This window comes from Salvelinus sp. IW2-2015, linkage group LG20 (assembly GCF_002910315.2).
Source record: "Salvelinus sp. IW2-2015 linkage group LG20, ASM291031v2, whole genome shotgun sequence".
Taxonomy (NCBI): Eukaryota; Metazoa; Chordata; class Actinopteri; order Salmoniformes; family Salmonidae; genus Salvelinus; species Salvelinus sp. IW2-2015.
In genome coordinates this window covers 29,236,389-29,254,909 of record NC_036860.1, presented here as the reverse complement: position 1 = coordinate 29,254,909, position 18,521 = coordinate 29,236,389, and positions in this window count along the sequence as shown.

The following is an 18,521-nucleotide window of genomic DNA, read 5'->3' as shown; positions in this document are numbered from 1 at the left end:
AACCATCAAACAGGCAAAACGTCAATACAGGACTTAGATCGAATCGTACTACACTGGCTCCGACGCTCGTAGGGTGTGGCAGGGCTTGCAAACTATTACACTACAAAGGGAAGCACAGCCGAGAGCTTCCCAGTGACACAAGCCTATCAGACGAGCTTAATATGCTCTCTTCGAGGCAAGTAACACTGACACATGCATGAGAGCTTCAGCTGTTCTGGACGACTGTGATCACGCTCTCCGCAGCCGATGTGAGTAAGACCTTTAACCTGTTATGGCTGCAGGGGGCGTATTGGAAAAACTGGAAAATATGTGCCAATTTTCAAACGGCCTCTTAATCAATTTTTGCTCTTACAATATGCATATGATTAATACTATTGGATAGAAAACAGTCTCTAGTTTCTAAAACCGTTTAAATTTTTCTCTGAGTGGAACAGAAGTCATTTGGCAGCACTTCCCTGACCAGGAAGTAGAATGTCAGAAATCTCTGCTCTCTTCAACGTTATTGCCTTATACATGGTCATTTGACGTAGGACCCTACGGACACTTCAGACGCCTTCCTCTGGGTGTCAAGAGGGTGTGAGAGAAGGAATTTTGTGTTCATCTTGTTTAGGGTTGAATAATTAGCTATTTCTTTTGGCGTGACCGACCATTCCGGAAGTCTGAAACGCGCGACTTGGGAGTGACATTGGGTTCTGTTTTGCTGCCGTTTTGGACGGGAACAATCTCCGGCTCGGTTTTTAGTGATAAATGAGACCATATCATCGTAATGTATGTTTTTTCAATATAAGTTTATTATTTTTTTCGGAGTTTTGCCGTTGTTCCGTTCTCTGAATTTATTATGTTGGACAGATCCGTGCCAGTGGACCGGTACCCATGCTAAAATTAAGTGGGAAAGTTGCCATTATGAATCAAACAACGACTCATCTGGACAAAGGACACATTGATCAACATTCTGATGAAAGATCAGCAAAAGTAAGACCAATTTATAATGTTATTATATATTCTGTCGTGCATGTCAACTGGTCGTGGCGCGCCCAAGTGTGTCTGGCTAATGTGGCTATGCTAATATAGCGTACAATTTTGTTTTCGCTGGTAAAACATTTAATAAATCGGAAATTGTCTGGAATCACAAGAATCCTGTTTTTCAATTGCTGCACAGTATGTATTTCTCAGATATGTTTTATGAGGAGTAATTAGGTATTTGATGTTGGTGTCTGTAAATGTTATGGGCTGCTTTCGGTGCAATTTCTGATTGTAGCTGAAATGTAATTTATGATTTATACCATAAATATGCACATTTTTCAAAAAAAAAAACATATGCTATACAATAAATATGTTATCAGACTGTCATCTTATGAAGTTGTTTCTTGGTTAGTGGCTATATATATCTTTATTTGGTCGAATTAGTGATAGCTGGTGATGGAGGTAAAAACTGATGGTGTTAGAAAGTGGTGTCTTTTGCTAACGTGGTTAGCTAATAGATTTACATATTTTGTCTTCCCTGTAAAACATTTTAAAAATCGGACATGTTGGCTTGATTCACAAGATGTCTACCTTTCATATGCTGTATTKGACTTGTTAATGTGTGAAAGTTAAATATTTAAAAAAAAATAGCTTTTGAATTGCGCGCCCTGCACTTGAGCTGGATGTTGTCATAAGTGTACCGGTGTCGGGCTGCACCCCAAACAGGTTTTAAACAGGTCAACATTCACAAGGCCGCTGGGTCAGACGGATTACCAGGACGTGTACTCCGAGCATGTGCTGACCAACTGGCAAGTGTCTTCACTGACATTTTCAACCTCTCCCTGTCTGATTCTGTAATACCAACATGTTTCAAGCAGACCACCATAGTGCCTGTGCCCAAGAACACTAAGGTAACCTGCCTAAATGACTACCGACCTGTAGCACTCACGTCTGTAGCCATGAAGTGCTTTGAAAGGTTGGTCATGGCTCACATCAACACCATTATCCCTGAAACCCTAGACCCACTCCAATTTGCATACCGCACCAACAGATCTCTATTGCACTTCACACTACCCTTTCCCACCTGGACAAAAGTAACACCTATGTGAGAATGCTATTAATTGACTACTGCTCAGCGTTCAACACCATAGCGCCCTCAAAGCTCATCGCTAAGCTAAGGACCCTGGGACAAAACACCTCCCTCTGCAACTGGGTCCTGGACTTGACGGGCCGCCCCCCAGGTGGTAAGGGTAGGTAACAACACATCCGCTACGCTGATCCTCAACACGGGGGCCCCTCAGGGGTGCGTGCTCAGTCTCCTCCTGTACTCCCTGTTCACTCATGACTGCACGGTCAGGCACGACTCCAACACTATCATTAAGTTTGCTGATGGCACAACAGTGGAAGGCTTGATCACCGACAMTGATGMGATAGCCTATAGGGAGAGGTCAGAGACCTGACTGTGTGGTGCAAGKACAACAACCTCTCCCTCAACGTGATCAAGAGAACGGAGATGATTGTGGACTACAGGCAAAGGAGGACCGAGCACGTCCCCATTCAAACTAACATGGCTCCAAGCACACCAAGACAGTTGTGAAGAGGGCACGACAACACCTATTCCCCCTCAGGAGACTAAAAAGATTTGGCATGGGTCCTCAGTTCCTCAAAAGGTTTTACAGCTGCACAATCGAGAGCATCCTGACGGGTTGCATCACTGCCTGGTATGGCAACTGCTCGGCCTCCAACCGCAAGGTACTACAGAGGGTAGTGCATACGGCCCAATACATCACTGGGGCCAAGCTTCCTGCCATCCGGAGCGCAAAGTCTTTATCCAAGAGGCTTCTAAACAGCTTCTACCCCCAAGCCATAAGACTCCTGAACAGCTAATCACATGGCTACCCAGACTATTTGCATTGCCCCCCCCCCACTGCTTTTACTCTGTCATTATTTATGCATAGTCACTAACTACCTACATGTACATAATTACCTCGACACCGGTGCCCCCCCGCACATTGACACTGTACCGGTACCCCCTGTATATAGCTCCTCTATTATTTACTGCTGCTCTTTAATTATTATTTGTTATTCTTCCTGAACAGGGAGAGGATACCACCTTCGGTGGAAGTCGTGACAATAACAGTCTCCTCATCTGAACTATTGAGTAACTTTGTTTTAACATAGATTTATTTGGTGGTAACTTGTGGAATAGACACCAGCTGGAATGCGGTTTTAACCAATCAGCATTCAGGATTAGACCCACCCGTTGTATAAAAAGTGCACAACCACAAATTSCTGCTACATTGTTACGCACGCCTCTTGGAGGGGGGGAACGCAACACCCTGCTACACTCAACTCCCCGTGGAGTGAAAGAGGTATGTGACTGTAGGTGCAGGTAAGGATGACAGAGGCAGAATATATTACAGTTTACAGGGAATTTATTCCTTCACACTGCAATTTGTGGAAAAGGGTCTGGATGGAACCAAAGAAAGTAAACGTTAAAGAGCCCCCTCTCTTACCTTACAACTTACCTAACTAGCACCAACTGGTGCACTAACCAAAATACAGGGGATGGTCCGCCCAGGTCTTACCTAGTGTGCATAGACATAGTACATACTACGGGTATATGTATGCCCGCAGGCCTCTTGCCTAAGCACTCTCAAGGTGCCTTCCCCTTCCCCCCTGGGAACAAAAACAGAATAATACAAACTTAAGTAAACAAATTCAATAATCAAAAACACTGAGTCCTATTGGCACACACGTACCTCAAAAGTAGCGGTTACGAACTACTTAACAAAAGTGTCTCTGCACAACAACCAGCACAGTACATCCAAGAAGCTCTCTCCTAACAAAGGAACTCTGGCTTTTTAAACTGCAGAACTGATAAGTGATAACTCTGCCCTGACTTACTCCTCACTAATTCCTATCGAGTGCTTACCTCACAGCGAGACAATCCATAATATAAATCAGCTGCCCTCAAGAGATACTCTGACAACTTCTGCTCCTGCTCATCCATGAAGAATCTGTTTCCACTACGATAGCCTACATGAGGAAGCTCTCTCGACCCCTTCTCCAGTAGCTTCTTTCTCTCTTTGCAGAATCTGTACACCGTCACATAACATATGCCATACAACTTTGCAACCGATCTAATTGACTTTCCCTGCTCTGCTATATAATTTAATGTGGAGAGGTACTCCCGTCTTTCTTTTCCATGATCTAGGCATACATCAAATATCTCTACAAAGATAGGATGTGACAATAACCTYGATCTGTTTCACCTGTCTTGTGCTTGTCTCCACCCCCCTCCAGGTGTCTCCCATTTTCCCCATTATCCCCTGTGCTTTTATACCTGTGTTTTCTGCTTGTCTGTTGCCAGTACGTCTTGTCAAGCGGACCAGCGTGTTTTTCCGTACTCCTGTTTCTCTAGTTCCCGTTCTCTAGTCCTCCCAGTTCCGACCTTTTCTGCCTGCCCTGAGCCTGCCTGCCTGTCACACCCTGGCCTTAGTTATCTTTGTGTTCATTATTATTTTAGTCAGGTCAGGGTGTGACATCATGAAGTATGTGTTTTTGTATTGTCTAGGGGGTTGTATGGTTTAGAGGGTTAAGGAGTATAGATGGTTTAGTGTTGTGTGTAGTTGTCTAGGAAAGTCTATGGTTGCCTGAATGGGTTCCCAATTAGAGACAGCTGGTTACTGTTGTCTCTGATTGGGAGCCATATTTAAGACAGCCATAGGCTTTAGCTGTTGTGGGTCATTGTATATGTCTATGTCGAACGTAAGTAGTTTGTGTGTGCACTTGCGTTTGTAGTTTCACGGTCGTTTGTTGTTTTGTTAGTTTGAATAAGTGTTTCGTGTTCCGTCTTCTATATAATAAAAAGAAGATGTATTCATATCATGCTGCGCCTTGGTCCTCTCACTCATATCAAGACGATCGTGACACTGCCGAACTGTACCTGTCGGACTCTTGACCTGGTTACGAACCTCTGCCTGTCCTCGACCTGCCCTTTGCCTGCCTCCTGTGGTTTAATAAACTACTCTGTGTATTGAACCTTCCGTCTCCATCGGGGTCATATCCTGAGTCGTGTTAGGTTATAAATCTGATATAAGTTTGGTGAATGGAACTACAAAGCAGTTGATGTCATCACAAAAACTAAATTGGTCAAAATAATTACTTTCTTACCTCAAAATCAGATTTTTTTCAATATAATTTGTAGAGTTTATCACAGGGACTTCCTTTTTCACATGAGGGCTCAGGACTAAACTGAGCATATTCCCAGTGAATCATATGATTCTACCTCGCTCCTGATTGGAGGAATTGCAAGTGTTACAACTATCCCGTGTTACAACCATCCCCGGTCTCCCCTATTTTTTTTATTGATTGATATTTTGTGTGCTTTTATGAAAAACTTTAACAACAATTATGAAACTAATTTCCATTACTTTTCATGACCTTTAAAAACCTTAATTTGACAACTTGGAACAGCACATCATGTCATTCAGGCTGGTGCATTTTCAATCTGTGCAATCTCGTACAGCCTACTGTCACTCACAGATTCACAGATTAGCTGCAAATAAACTTGAACAAAGCGGAATCAGGAAATGAAGGCCAACATTCCGTTAATCTTCAAAGAAGATCCCGCCTTCATTCCGCTTTAATCAACCTTTTTTTGTCTAGGTGTGTGAATCTGGGCCAGTGATAGGCTACATTGTTTTTATAGAGGAATGGAATTACCCCAAAATTTGAAGTGCTGGTACGTTGTTCCGGGCAGCACCGGCCCAATATAAGCACTGTATTTCACATTCTAAGAGTTGTGTAATGTTGTAATCATGTCATTACCAATTAATTCCACAGTGTTTGCTCACAATTATTGGTGAAGAAGATTAAAGTATAAACAAATACAATTTGAGATCGTAGGATACTTGTTTTTCTTCCAATGATTCACCAAGGCAACCTCTTTCAAAAGGAATACCTTGCACTTGGACTGTATAATCACCATTGGGAGCAGGGTATGTCTTTGTATTGCTATCAGAAAGACACCATAGCATCAGTTTAACTTTTTGTTATTAAGTGTGCTATTTGAACTGATTTGACACTTGAAATAGTTTCAGGTCCTTAATTAATGGTTTGAGCCCCATTTCATATCATCTCAGATATTCAGATATATGGCAAATTGTAGGTTTTCCTGCAAAGACACCTTTACATATTTATTATGCAACCTTTTGACATAAAACATGTACCACAAATTGCACTGACAGATAAGATTAACTGTTGAACAGAACCACGTGGAACTACATTCTAATTGGCTTATTTTGTATTGCAAGCACCTGAAGGATTGATGGTGTGAAGTAAATTTTATTTATTAATTCATATAATGGAGCTCGACATACTCACACTACTGTATAAATAATGTCTGGGGAAAAAGTTTTGGTAACACTTTCTATGAAGACCATATGAATAATGCATAATGCATGATACAGCATTATACATGTACTCATAATACACTATGATAGAGTAATAATGCCATATAAGCATATTTATAGACACACATAAAGACTCGTATAGGGCACTTTCACATATAACCTTATGATCCGGATCCTGGAGCGTTTGGTACCCTGATCTGCGCTATAAAGCATGTGTGAAACGCAAACAAACCCTGGCTGAAATGCATCCTCGACCTGCGAGAGTAACGGATTGTAAACAAGCTAGCTCGCCAAGGTCATGTAGAATGTGCGTCTTGCTAATCTCACCCTGAAACGGTTATTTTCAGGTCTTGTGAAAGCAAAACATATTCCGCAGACTTCTCTCAAACGTGCCAACAAACCGAACCAGGGTATCAAATTGCATATGTGAAACGCTTATAGACTCATAATTCTGTATACCAATACTCCTAATGTATTTTAAGTGTAATCATAATTTTTTTTTTTATGTACAGCAACATAGTGCTTCATAATTGCTAGTCACTTTTTCCACAAAGATCATACAGCATTATAATGACGAAGACCCTCACAAACTTTTACAGATGTACAATTGAGAGCATCCTGTTGAGCTGTATCACCGCCTGGTACAGAAACTGCACCGCCCGCAACCGCAGGGCTCTCCAGAGGGTGGTGCGGTCTGCCCAACGCATCCCCGGGGGCACACTACCTGCCCTCCAGGACACCTACAGCACCCGATGTCACAGGAAGGCTAAAAAAGATCATCAAGGACACAACCACTCATCCAGAAGGCAAGTTCAGTACAGGTGCATCAAAGCTGAGACCAAGAGACTGAAAAACAGCTTCTATCTCAAGGCCATCAGACTGTTAAAAAGCCATCACTATTCGGCTACCACCCAGTTACTCAACCCTGCACCTTAGAGGCTGCTGCCCTATATACATAGACATGGAATCACTGGTCACTTTAATAATTGAACACTAGTCACTTTAATAATGTTTACATACTGCTTTACTCATTTCATATGTATATACTGTATTCTATTCTACTGTATTTTAGTCAATGCCACTCAGACATTACTCATACTAAAATGTATATATTTCTTAATTCCATTATTTTACTTTTAGATTTGTGTGTATTGTTGGGAATTGTTAGATATTACTGCACTGTTGGAGCTAGGAACACAAGCATTTCGCTACACCCGCAATAACATCTGCTAAATATGTGTATGTGACCAATAATGTGACCAATATTTTATAAGTATGCTTTAAAGTAATCTTGAATTGGTTTAGGTAAACCAATGAAATGCCAAAGGCAGAGATATAATAAACCATGACCATTATATATTTACAATTTACAGTTTATTTTGATAAAATAAAGCAGTTCGTTCAGACTTAAGCAGTTCGTTCAACATTCATCCGGATCCAAGAGGATCCGGATGAATGTTGAAGACACAGCACATTTTGGGGGCGCCGATAAGAATTTTCCGCGTATTCTTCATCAACATGGAGAAACATTGAAACAGTATGATGGTATTAGAAGAGAGCTTTTCCTGCCTGGTGATGAAGACAAATTACCAATGAAATGCCTAAGGCAGACAGATATAATACACCATGGCCATTATATACTTACAATTGACACTTTATTTAGATAATTGGGAACACAGGGGGAGACAGGCAAGTGGGAGAACAGTAGGAAGGGTGGATATGGGGATTGAGCCCTGGTCTCCGGTGGGGAACAGTATATGTGTGTCTGAAGCCGGGAGCGTCACGACAATTCCACAGGCACTGATTAAACATTTGTAAGTCCAATATTTGTCAATTTCTGCAAATTTGAAGTACAGGTGACAATCAACGTTTGATTTAGTTGATAAAACAACCTCCAACATTCATCTGTCTCTTGCGTTCATCAAAACCATGACGGTCATTTGTAAATGATCAATAATAGGGTTACAGCTACTATCAGCTCATAGAAATCATGCATGATGCAACATGGCACTGGAGGTGCTAATCATCTGTTTGTTATGTAGAGGGAATATGTCCTTCTTTGAATGGAGTGCACGGGGAGTCTGAGTGACTGTCGGCATTACGCTCACCTTCCTCATGCATATTTAACCACCTGCTGTCATCTCATCTCCTGGCCCAGCTGAACTGGCCTTCTTTGCTCGCTAGTGTTACCTAAGCACTGTTGGTATAAACTGTCAAAGCAAGAGAGCAGCCCCAAAGGCACGCAGACGGAAAGTCCAACAAATGAATTACCATGGCAGAATGGCAATGGCTCTAAAAAGCCAGCGAGAGAATTAGCTTGCTGACTTTGTCATTCTCCATGGTGATGACTGCCCCCTTGGGGAGAGAGACGAGGCTCTGAGAGGGATCTCTGAGATGAAAGATTTATGCAAATTATAAAGCACAATATACTCTACGCTGGAAGGGGGAAGAGCAAATTAGGGCGCCCATGCCTTGAGTAGGGAAATCTGATGATTTTTCACATGGAGTTCTGGATTGGACATGATGTTCATCATTTTACAGAATAGGTGGATTTACATTATATATAGTTATATATAAAACACTAATCTCTCTCTCTACGTTATATCACTCTATTTACAGTTGAAGTTGGAAGTTTACATACACCTTAGCCAAATACATTTAAACTCAGTGTTTCACAATTCCTGACATTTAATCCTAGTAAATATTCCCTGTCTTAGGTCAGTTAGGATCACCACTTTATTTAAAAAATGTGAAATGTCAGAATAATAGTAGAGAGAATTATATATTTCAGCTTTTATTTCTTTCATCACATTCCCAGTGGGTCAGAAGTGTACATACACCCAATTAGTATTTGGTAGCATTGCATTTAAATTGTTTAACTTGGGTGAAACATTTCGGGTAGCCTTCCACAAGCTACCCACAATAAGTTGGGTGAATTTTGGCCCATTCCTCCTGACAGAGCTGGTGTAACTGAATCAGGTTTGTAGGCCTCCTTGTTCGCACACGCTTTTTCAGTTCTGCCCACAAATTTTCTATAGGATTGAGGTCAGGACTTTGTGATGGCCACTCCAATACCTTGACTTTGTTGTCCTTAAGCCATTTGCCACATCTTTGAAAGTCTGCTTGGGGTCATTGTCCATTTGGAAGACCCATTTGCGACCAAGCTTTAACTTCCTGACTGATGTCTTCATCAGTGCTTCACGGTTGGGATGGTGTTCTTCGGCTTGCAATCCTCCCCCTTTATACTCCAAACATAATGATGGTCATTATGGCCAAACAGTTCTATTTTTGTTTCAACAGACCAGAGGACATTTCTCCAAAAAGTATGATCTTTGTCCCCATGTGCAGTTGCAAACCATAGTCTGGCTTTTTTATGGCGGTTTTGGAGCAGTGGCTTCTTCCTTGCTGAGCGGCCTTTCAGGTTATGTCGATATAGGACTCGTTTTACTGTGGATATAGTTTTGTATCTGTTTCCTGCAACATCTTCACAAGGTCCTTTGCTGTTGTTCTGGGATTGATTTGCATTTCTTGCGTCAAAGTACGTTAATCTCTAGGAGACAGAACGCGTCTCCTTCCTGAGCGGTATGACGGCTGCGTGGTCCATGGTGTTTATACTTGCGTACTGCTGTTTGTACAGATGAACGTGGTACCTTTAGGCTTTTGGAAATTGCTCCCAAGGATGAACCAGACTTGCGGAGGTCTTGGCTGATTTCTTTTGATTTTCCTATGACGTCAAGCAAAGAGGCACTGAGTTTGAAGGTAGGCCTTAAAATACATCCACAGGTACACCTCCAATTGACTCAAATGATGTCAATTAGCCTATCCGAAGCTTCTAGAGCCATGACATAATTTTCTGGAATTTTCCAAGCTGTTTTAAGGCACAGTCAACTTAGTGTACGTAAACTTTTGACCAACTGGAATTGTGATACAGTGAATTATAAATGAAATATTCTGTCTGTAAACAATTGTTGGAAAAATGACTTGTGTCATGCACAGAGTAGACGTCCTGACCAACTTGCCAAAACTATAGTTGGTTAACAAGAAATTTGTGGAGTGGTTGAAAAACTAGTTTTAATGACTCCAACCTCACTGTATGTAAACTTCCGACTTCAACTGTATATATTCAGTTGAAGTCGGAAGTTTACATACAGTAAACTGCATATTTATATATATCTACTGTATCTAAAAACAGTACCAGTCAAAAGTTTGGACACACCTACTATTCAAGGGTTTTTCTTTATTTTCACTATTTTCTACATTGTAGAATAATAGTGAAGACATCAAAACTATGAAATAACACATATGAAATCATGTAGTAGCAAAAAAACTGTTAAACAAATCAAATTGTATTTTATATTTGAGATTGTTCAAAGTAGCCACCCTTTGCCTTGATGACAGCTTTGCACACTCTTGGCATTCTCTCAACAAGCTTCATGAGGTAGTCACCTGGAATTAATTTTAATTAACAGGTGTGCCTTGTTAAAAGTTAATTTGTGTAATTTCTTTCCTTCTTAATGTGTTTGAGCCAATCAGTTGTGTTGTGACAAGGTACAGGGGGGTATACAGAATATAGCCCTATTTGGTAAAAGACCAAGTCCATATTATGGCAAGAACAGCTCATATAAGCAAAGCGAAACGACATTCTATCATTACTTTATGACCTGAAGGTCAGTCAATCTGGAAAATGTCCAGTACTTTGAAAGTTTCTTCAAGTGCAGTCGCAATAACCATCAAGCGCTTTGATTAAACTGGCTTTCATGAGGACCTTCACAGGAAAGGAAGACCCAGAAATACCTCTCCTGCAGAGGATAAGTTCATTAGAGTTATCAGCCTCAGAAATTGCTTCCCAAATAAATGCTTCACAGAGTTCAAGTAACAGACACATCTCAACATCAGCTGTTCAGAGGAGACTGTGTGAATCAGGCCTTCATGGTCGAATTGCTTCAAAGAAACCCCTACTAAAGGACACCAATAAGAAGAAGAGACTTGCTTGGGCCAAGAAACATGAGCAATGGACATTAGACCGGTGGAAATTTGTCCTTTGGTCTGGAGTCCAAATTGGAGATTTTTGGTGCCAACCGCTGCATCTTTGTGAGAAGAAGTGTTAGTGAACAGATGATCTCCGCATGAGTGGTTCCCACTGTAAAGCATGGCGAAGGAGGTGTTATGGCGTGGGGGTGCTTTGCTGGTGACACTCTCTGTGATTTATTTAGAATTCAAGGCACACTTAACCAGCATGGCTACCACAGCATTCTGCAGCGATACACCATCCCATCTGGTTTGCGCTTAGTAGGACTATCATTTGTTTTTCAACAGGACAATGACCCAACAGACCTCCAGGCTGTGTAAGGGCTATTTTACCAAGAAGGAGCGTGATGGAGTGCTGCATCAGATTTCCTGGTCGCCACAATCCCCCAACCTCAACCAAATTGAGATGGTTTGGGATGATTCGGACCGTAGAGTGAAGGAAAAGCAGCCAGCAAGTGCTCAGCATATGTGGGAACTCCTTCAAGACTTTTGGAAAAGCATTCCAGGTGAAACTGGTTGAGAGAATGCCAAGAGTGTGCAAAGTTGTCATCAAGGCAAAGGGTGGCTATTTGAAGAATCTCAAATATAGAAGATATTTTGATTTGTTTAAACATTTTTTTGGTTACTACATGATTCCATATGTGTTATTTCATAGTTTTGACGTCTTCACTATTGTTCTACAATGTAGAAAATAGTAAAATAAAGAAAAACCCTTGATTGAGTAGGTGTTATAAATTATTTGACTGGTAGTGTGTGTGTGTGTGTGTGTGTATATATATATATATACACACACACACACACTCACCGGTCAATTTATTAGGTACAGGGTTGGACCCCCCTTTGCCTCCAGAACAGCCTGAATTCTTCATTGCATGGATTCTACAAATCATAAACGTTTCACAGGGATGTTGGTCCATGCTGACATATATAAAATAAACTTGATTTGATTTGATTTGATAAGGATTGACGAGTTGTGCATTCCTAGGTACCCTTCTGCACACCACTGTTCTTCTGTACCGTTATTTGTCTGTTTATGGCCCGCCTGTTAGCTTGCACGATTCTTGCCATTCTCCTTCGACATCTCTCATCGACAAGCTGTTTTCGCCCCCAGGACTGCCGTGACTGGATGTTTTTGGATTATTGTACCATTCTCTGTCGTAGGCGAAAAGCCCAGGATGGTTTCACAGATTCTGGATCTGATTTGCTTGGCACCGATRATCATACCACGTTCAATGTCGTTTAGGTCACTCGTTTTGTCTATTCTAACGTTCAGTCGAACAGTAACTGAATGCCTCTATGCCTGCTTTATATAGCAAGCCACGTGACTCACTCTGTAGGAGCTGTCCATTTTCATGACGTACTTAATAAACTTGCCGGTGAGTAAATATACACACATACTCCCTTCCAGGAAATAGATGAGTGAGATGAAGCTGCAGAGGTGGATTATTATTTTGTGGGCTGGAATGAGATTGATGCATACTTATTCTGACTGCCTCTGTCTCCTGATTAGGAAGCCATAATAGAATGAAGACTGCACAAAAGGCAAACACTTACAGACAGAGAGTCRCAGTCAGGCATGCATTCATCGGGCTACCATCTCCACATTCTAAATATTGTGTTTTAAACCAAACGTGGTGAGAGGGATGAAAATAGAGGCTAAYTGTCATTTCTGCTGTGCTGCCTTTTGTAAGACAGAGGCATGAGCACAAATATATATTTTTCTGTATATATTACATTTGGGAAATGTGTATCTGTGCGAAGAAATCCATTATACAACAGATATACCAGAAGTGATGGAGGTCCCTGTAGAGGGACTGCAGTAGAGGGTTAAATTAACTCTTCAAATGTAAATCTCCAGCACAGCTATAAATAGACATAACAAATACAGTTTCAACCTTTAAAAAGGTTGATGTTGTGTAACCCCAAGTCAGACTTCTACTCCTGGAAATTTTGAGTGAAATTGAGAACATTTGAAAGAGGCCACTAACCCGGCTTCTAAACAACTCCAGTAATGAAAATAAAATGATCTGTTCCTGATAAAAATGTAGAATGTGTCCACGGTTACATATAAATCCATAATGCTATTTTTCTCATTTTGGAAAATGGGTCAGCCATGGTGCTCTCTGATTACTTAGAATTTTCTTTGAGCATGTCAGTTCATTTCAATGCCTCAGGAATAAATGAAGCTAGGCCTCCTAAATCAATATCCTTACTACTAGGCCCAGCTGACATTAACGTTTTATTGGCAACTGAATATACTTGAGGAAGTGAATATTAGAGGTTATATTGCCACAGTGGTATTATCCCTTACACCAGGTGAACTTTCTAAGGACAGCTCTAAATTGGTATTTTCTTTGGAGTTTTTGGTATAAAGCTGCGTATGAATATTGTTTCATATTAAGCGACACGCCAACTCTAAGAGAATAACTCACCCAAGTGACTCCACCTGTGCCAGTCAGTCTTCAAATATCAAATAAAATTGCATTGCCCTAAAAATCCTACATTTCCTAAAAATATATTTCACCAAACATCTCAATAACGTATTGTGCATTTAATTATTTGTCAACTTTTTGGTGATAAAATCTAAAATACATATCAACTGCAACTTAAAGCAGCAATCAGCATATTCAGGGGATGGGGCTGGAGAAATGTAACCCCTTTCAAATTCATAGACAGAGCTGTGGATGCAAGGACTGACCATTCATGATATCAACATTATAGTTTTAACCATGTTTTGAGTCTATATAGTGTATGCTTACATTTACTTTGCTTACAAACATTGGAGTAAAACAAACTTATATATTGTGTTCTGAGTATGAATCATTTCATTGTATTTATTGTATTTTTTGTATTGTGTTCTGTTCCTATAAAATTGAGTGTCAATAGACTGTTGGGCTAAATTGTATTTAAATGTAAATTAAATGAGCTACGCATGGGATTTCCCCAATTAAATTCCTGAATTCCTGAGTGGATTTGGACAAGAACTCTATACCAGTGGTTCTCAATCCTGGTCCTTGGGACCCAAAGGTGTGTACATTTTTGTTTTTGCCTTAGCACTACACACCTGATTCAAATCATCAAAGCCTTTTGATGAGTTGATCATTTGAATCAGCTGTGTAGTGCTAGGGCAAAAACAAAAATGTGCACCTTTTTTGGGCCCCAGGACCGGGATGGAGAACCAGTGCTCTATACCTTTATAACCAAGGTGGTTCGGCGAACAATGCTTACTGTATGTGATGAGTAACCATGCCTGAGACTTGTACATTTGCGGCCATTCCCCGAGCTGACACCTGAGCTGAGGCCTAGCTCAGCATGCTAATACACTACCTAGGTGTACCATAAGACCCAGATGGGTCTTGATGAGGTCGAAGAGGGAGTGAAAATGCCATGGAGGTGGTTCGGTGATCCATGAAGTGAGTCATGAAGACTTGCATTATCTCCCAGACATACGATCTAGGCTTCAGCTCAGCAGGCTAACACAGTATTTAGGTGTGCAGGAGACAATAGTTCAAACCCAATTGGTCATCCCTTTCAACTGACCATCGTCAAATGGTGATAGACCAATGAAAAAAACATGAATTATAATATTTTAACAACAGGACTAGTGTTGCTGTTCCTGAGGCATATGGTGGCCTGAGTGCTCTGAAAGACTTTGGTGATCTGCACATGGCACACAAACAATTTACATTTTAGTATACAACATTTCAATCAAATGTCCCCTTTATTATGAGTACATCACTATGCAGAAAATGAAATACCTTTGAATTACATGCAAGCAAAATTAACAGGAAATTAAATTGGCCCTCAATAGATTAAATGCAATTAAATTCAACACAAGCAATTGAAAAACCAGATGGTGTTTTTACTGATCTTGATAGTKCTAGCAAATAAGGCATCATACCAAGGTGATAGTCTTGTCATTTATCAGTCACTGTCATTGCACTTGGTGAGAGGGAGATTTCTTGGACTCTACTTGGCTATTGTGTGCTGGTGTAATAACAAAAATCCCAGAGAGCTGCTCAGTGCTCCAGATGAAATGTAGCTGAGGTTAAAACCTCCACAGGATGTTATCTTACCACAGTAATAAATGGCTCAGTGAGCTCCAGCCCACTCATTTGAACTGCATCTCCTGCTCTCCAGACACAGAGGCTTCCAGCCATCACTTTAACGTGGATGTGGTCTCTCTAGTGAAGTGTCAAGATGCACACACGGCTGAGAGATGAAAGCACACTTGAGTAGTTGGAATATAATGGGCTATCTGCATTCCATTCAAAATGGCCACCTTAAAAATGGAGAGTAATCATTAACTGTTTATATTTTTTGGTGGTTAAATGGTGGTTATATTACGTTTTGGTAACATTACATTAATTTGCTTTTATTCTTATGTAGTAATGCTGCAATTTCTCAACTTACTAATGTATTAACATTATTTCAAAGAAATAGTTGTTTCTTTTTTTACATAGAGGTTTTATAATTGTAATTGCATAGTAAAGTGTTTAGTGATCATTTTGGACTGTGCCAGTATCGACCGAAAGTAAAGGAAGGCAGAAGGGATACTGAAGAGGATATAATTTTGAATTGACTGAACTTCACATATGCACACATTTCTTTTTAATATGTAAACCAAAACTTATGTGCTTTGCCACTATTTTCTTGGTTGACGTAATGGAGAGAGGGGAACGAGAGCGAGAGGGCACCCAGCCAACAATCAGCACCTCTATCACTTACCTCTCTAACTTATTGTGTTTCACAAGAGGGACTAAAGAAATCAATTGCTGTCTTCTCCTATCAGCCACCATCGATTCATTGTCCCGGGTAAAACTTGGCTATGCTTCAATGATCACCTCTTCTGTCCCAGGCTGAGTAGTAGGAGATTTGTCTTCTGCTTTTACAAGGAAGAAGGCCTACCAGTTGGGCTACATATGGAATCAGGCAAACTGGGGCTAAGTCTTGCTTACTAAAGCTGGATAGTGATTTTGGATGAGGTTGCATGTAGATATGGATCATATGGATTTCTTCCTGTTAAATAATACAATAATAAACATGAWTACATATAGGTAACTGCCAAAATAAAGGACACACCAACATAAAGTGTCTTAATAGCGCATTGTGCCACCATGAGCCAGAACAGCGTCAATGCACCTTGGCATAGATTCTAAAAGTATCTGAAACTCTAATGGAGGGATACCATTCTTCCACAAGAAATTCCATCACTTGGTGGAACGCTGTCTCGGGAGTCGSTCCAGAATCTCCCATAAGTGTTCATTTGGGTTGAGATTTGGTAACTGAGACGACCATATCATATGGTTTACATCATTTTCATCCATGGCGACCCGTCATTCAGGGCAGGTGGGGCAGAGCCCCAACTGTTTTGAGCCCCACCTGTTTAGCTAAAAAAATATATACACTACCAGTCAAAAGTTTGGATACACCTACTCATTCCAGGGTTTTTCTTTATTTTTACTATATTTCTCCATTGTAGAATATTAGTGAAGACATCATAACTATGAAATAACATATATATGGAATCATGTAGTAAACATAAAAGTGTTAAACAAATCAAAATATATTATATAGTTGAGATTCTTCAAAGTAGCCACCCTTTGCCTTGATGACAGCTTTACACACTCTTGGCATTCTCTCAACCAGCTTCATGAGGTAGTCAACTGGAAAGAATTTCAATTAACAGGTGTGCCTTGTTAAAAGTTAATCTTGTAATTTCTTTCCTTCTTAATCCGTTTCAGCCAATCAGTTGTGTTGTGACAATTTACGGGTAATATACCCTATTTGGTAAAAGACCAAGTCCATATTATGGCAAGAACAGGTCAAATAAGCAAAGCGAAACAACAGTCCATCATTACTTTAAGACATGAAAGTTCATTAGAGTTAACAGCCTCAGAAATTGCAGCCCAAATAAATGCTTCACAGAGTTCAAGTAACAGACACATCTCAACATCAACTGTTCAGAGGAGATTGCGTGAATCAGGCCTTCATGGTCGAATTGCTGCAAAAAAACACTACTAAAGGACACCAATAAGAAGAAGAGACTTGCTTGGGCCAAGAAACATGAGCAATGGACATTAGACCGGTGGAAATCTGTCCTTTGATCTGATGAATCCAAATTTGAGATTTTTGGTTCCAGGTCTTAGTGAGACGCAGAGTAGGTGAACGGATTATCTCTGCATGTGTGGTTCCCACCGTGAAGCATGGAGGAGGTGGTGTGATGGTGTGGGGGTGCTTTGCTGGTGACACTGTCTGTGATTTATTTATAATTCAAGGCACACTTAACCAGCATGGCTACCACAGCATTCTGCAGCAATATGCCATCCCATCTGGTTTGCTCTTAGTGGTACTATCATTTGATTTTCAACAGGACAATGACCCAAAACCAAGGAGAGTGATGGAGTGCTGCATCAGATGACCTGGCCTCCACAATCACCTGACCTCAACCCAAGAGAGATGGTTTGGGATGAGTTGGACGCTGATTGAAGGAAAAGTAGCCAAAAAGTGCTCAGCATATGTGGGAACTCCTTCAAGACTGTTGAAAAGCATTCCTCATTAAGCTGGTTTATAGAATGCCAAGAGTGTGTAAAGCTGTTATATATATTTATATATTACTTTGTTTGTTTTGCATGTTATTTTGGTATTAATACGAGTCACATATCAGTTTTCAAACAATGTAAAAGATAATGATCTTTGAGTTAATAAAGCCGCATACAAACATGGTCTTTTTTTTGCTTTCTTGAGTAAGGCAGCTCCAAAATGCAGGTGTTTCAGCCTAGCTCAGGGCTTTCTGTGGTCGTGGGGCAGCTAGTGGAAAATAGAGCTTCGGTGTTGGTAATGTTCTCTAGTTGCACCATGATTGGCTTAGTGTTCTGTCACTCATGGGGACACTGTCACTGCAAAATCTACAGGGAGAGCTAGAAAGTTCAAGCCCCTTGGGTGCTGCCGTAGATTTACAATAGAAGTGCCCATCCAATAAGGCTCAAGGTCATTGGCCACAGATCAAATTATTTCAAATCACGTTATATCTACCGTAGCTTTGATTGGACTGATTATGTCAGCATCATACTTAAAAAATCTTAGCTAGCAARCTCGACAAGCAGTCATCAT